Here is a 3,895-nt window from a genome sequence, read left to right on the forward strand (position 1 = left end):
TTCTTCTGCATACTTGGAAGGCTGAGCTCATAGTCACAGGAAGTAGGGTTGCTTCAAGGGGCTGCACCCCTACCTTCAAGTGCATGAAGTATAGTACAATATTTCCATGCTTAGTTTTATTCTATTTAATTTTTTCTCACGTTACCAGCACCATATCTGGTCCCTGCCACCAATGATAAATATATATATATTCCCTTTAAAAATATATTAGCTATGCCTGTTCATTAAGACAATTGCTAACATTTTCTTTTTGTAATATTTTGGCTCATTAAGACCATCATTAATGTACCGGTCTTTATTTTCTTTTGTCGCAATGCTGTTGCACTGTTAATATCATTAAGCCTGTATTGTTTCTTTAAGACAGTCATTAAAGTACGGGTCTTAATAATATTCTTGTTGTCATACTTTTTGTCTGACATCACCTCAGGATGCTGTGATTTACATGTTGCATGGAATAGTGTTGGTTAGCTGAACTGTATTCAAATGGTTGCAACTCCACCACTAGATACCACTAAATCACACTCTTCCTAACTGTTGTCAGGAAAATCAAGAGTTGTTTCTTAGAACACAGTTTTAAAACAACATATTTACAGTACATATTTAAGTCCAAGTGAAGTCATAATTGGTGTTAAAATCAAAGTGGATCAATGGTTTTTGAGTCAGTTCTGCAAATGACTCACTTACTTGAGTCCTCACCTCTGTCTATCACTACACTGTTGAAAACGGCCTGTTTACTGACAGGATCCATTCTTTCACTGCATACAGCACTTCAGACACTTTCAATCTAGTGAACACTTTAAAATCAACAAATCAATCAGTGGAAATGTCCCCTCTTTTTTATTTAACATATCCCAAATATGACTTCAAATATTTCGTACAACGTAGACCTGTCAGTTAACAACAGTACACAAATATATTAAGTTATTCAACACAACAATTTCTATTCAGTCATTGGTGAGGAAATGTTTAATGTTCTCAAGGAAAAGACAAAAATAACAATGAAAATCAGAAGTGAAGGTGAAACCTATTAGTTTGGCCACATGGTGGCAACATATGGTTGGGTTCAGTTGTCATCATCATCATCGAAGACATCAGCTACAGTCCTGTGGATGGAGAAACATGCAGAGGTTACATACTGTAGTCCATAAATGTTTGAGCAAGGTTTTAGCTCAGTGTGGATATGACTTACTTGTAGATTGATCCAGTCACTTCATCAAGAAAACCCCCTGAGGAAAAAAGACAAAGGAAACATGACAGCGAACAGCAAGTCCATAATTTCTCATCAGAACTACAATTGTTGCCTTGCAGTCTCATATGACTTTCTACTGTCTAAATGTAAGAACAGATCAAATAATTCTAACTGCCTCTTCCATTTTTTTAAATTTAATTTAATTAAAATTAAAAAAACATTCAGTTGTGATTAATTTACACATAGCCAGATTTAATCTACTCTACTAGTTCCCAATCTTTCTCCTTAAGGTACCCCTTTTCTATCATTGAGTAAACTGACATATTTTATGGATATTTATATTCATTGCATAACAATAAGCAGTACACAACAACTGATAAACTGTACAATGAACCCAAACAGTGAACACAATAACTGCAAAATGTTTGTGTAAAATGAGCAATTTGGATGAATTTGAACAAATAAGAGTTTTCCTGATATTTTAACTTCATACAATTCTCTGTCTGTATTGAGTTTTTATTGTATTTTTAACAATCATACATACTTAATAGGCCTCTTTTTTGATACATTGGGAGTTTTCCTCTCCCTGACCCCTTAAAGCGACCGCAGTGGTAGATTCTGCTCTATTTGAAAAAGTGCCTGAATAAACTCCTGTATGAATTGCCCCGCTCAACACAAATAAAAAATTAATTGATATGATTAATGATTGCAAACCGGCAACTCGTCGCTTCACACCCCCCTTCAAACAAAGGAGACTACAGTGGCTGTGAAACAAAAAAAGGGGAATGCCCCTAACTACAATCAGAGTTTGGTTTGTCCCTTCTGGGCTACTGTAGAAACATGGCAGACTCAGTAGAAGAGGACCTGCTCCTCCTGTAGAGGCCCAATCGAAGGTAACAAAAACACAACAATTCTCATCATCAGGTAAAATGTTAAACACTGGACCTTTAAAATCAAGACTGCCTTGTGATCCCCCTTAATGTTTTGGAAACTCCTATAGAGGTCGGCACCCCCAGGTTGGGAACCAGTGGTCTACTCTGCTGCATGGGAAAGAAAATTCTCAACTTAAATATTTTGGGGGCTTTTATTGCCTTTATTATATGATAGTGACAGCTGAAGACAGACAGGAAAGGGGGGCAGAGAGAGAGGGGATGACACGCAGCAAAGGGCCGCAGGTCAGATTCGAACATTGGGCCGCTGCAGCAAGGACTCAGCCTTGGTACGTGTGACGCCAGCTCTACCAACTGAGCTAACCGGGTACCCAAAATTCTTCACTTTCTGAACAAGCATTCGTATTATTCTCTGTGGGAGGTCCTGTTGGGTCTTGTTAAGTTCTTCAGCCGTCAGTGTGAGGAGATCCTGTTTTCTTTAGAACTATGGATCAAGTCTCAAGTTCGAAAGTGTTATATAATAGGAGTGACCAGTTAAAATGAGCAACAAGAAAACTTTTCTTATCTATAAGATACTATAAAAAAAAAAAAAAAATTTCTTGCTGTGGCAGCTCTGCAGTTACTCACCAGGCTGGCAAAGGGTTTGGCACACAGGACACACATGGCAGAAACTGCACATCTGTGAAAGAGGCAGAAAAATAGAGTCAGAAATATAAACCGTTCCAGAGTGTCACAGGATGTCGAATCCATTTGTCTGACCCTTGAACTGCCTGTTCCAAGCTGCTTCCTTTACAAAGTGAGACTAAACTGCTGCACTTCAGTAACAAAAACATCTGCATGTGTGTGCTCATATGTTAGATGTATAAAAGCCGATTTGTTTGTTTTTCTGTCAAAAATAAATCAAATGTTTAGAATGACATACATAAAAATACTCATGGTAAGTCAAAACTATGTCAACACTTGACTCACTAAGTCAAATAAATAAATAAATAATAAGAGTTCTAAATCTCAGTAAACAGTTATCTGAAGAGTTTATGGTCTCAATGTCTAGGTTTCAGTCTAGTTTCAGTCTTCCTCCATACAGCATTTGTAAATTTAGCATTAAGTAAATTGTGTTCCCATTTAGTGTAAAACAGACCATAAAGCAGGCTTTAGCTACCTTGTGACTGAGAAGTCAGTCTCAGTGACTACTTCCAGCTCAACACACCAAACTCAGATCAAACTGTCAACTAGGCAGTGCTGATCAAATAGGAAGCAAGATTCTGTTACTGTGTTGACTATTTCTCTCCTCAAATCTTTTCAGAAGATTTTTTTAGTGTACTGTTTCTATCTACAATATGAGAACATGTTTTTTCAATTATCAGTATCGTTATGTTTTTTATCCAATTGCAGATTAAATTAAACCTGCAAGCAGCGTTGGGCGGGACCTCGCACTCCACGCAACTCGGGGGTGCTGCAGCCGCATCACGTGCAGGCATAACACGTGCGGACCAAAACTAAAATTAAATCAGATCAAAGTCGCTATGCAGCGCTTACTTCCTGTTGCCAGTAGGTGGCGCTATCACTATATCTGAATATTGTCATGTAGACGTGTTCATGCAGCGCGTGGAACTGTGTATCAAACACGACTGTGAACAGTTTCCATTTGAGCATTGGACCCATGTACACTGAAGTTGTGAGGACAGTGTTCGGCGGGTGGGGACTGTACACCTGAAGAGTAGAACTATCTGTTTTCACCGCACCGGCCCGAATTCGAACACGTCGTCAGTGGCACGCCGGTTAAATGTACAGCCCACAAAAGTAGCAAACAACTCAC

At 38.5% G+C, this 3,895-nt stretch overlaps 1 long non-coding RNA gene across 1 annotated transcript; it reads right to left on the reverse strand.

Annotated features, from left to right (window-relative positions):
* Positions 1–814: 814 nt before the first annotated feature.
* On the reverse strand, positions 815–2,815 carry LOC118322825. Its single transcript, XR_004796469.1, has 3 exons — positions 2,707–2,815; positions 1,190–1,226; positions 815–1,103 (listed from the first exon to the last, which is right to left on the reverse strand). It is a non-coding gene; the product is annotated as an uncharacterized LOC118322825 (long non-coding RNA).
* Between the last annotated feature and the right edge of the window lie 1,080 nt (positions 2,816–3,895).

Source organism: Morone saxatilis, unplaced genomic scaffold (assembly GCF_004916995.1).
Source record: "Morone saxatilis isolate NCDOM2014 unplaced genomic scaffold, NCSU_SB_2.0 Contig14, whole genome shotgun sequence".
Taxonomy (NCBI): Eukaryota; Metazoa; Chordata; class Actinopteri; family Moronidae; genus Morone; species Morone saxatilis.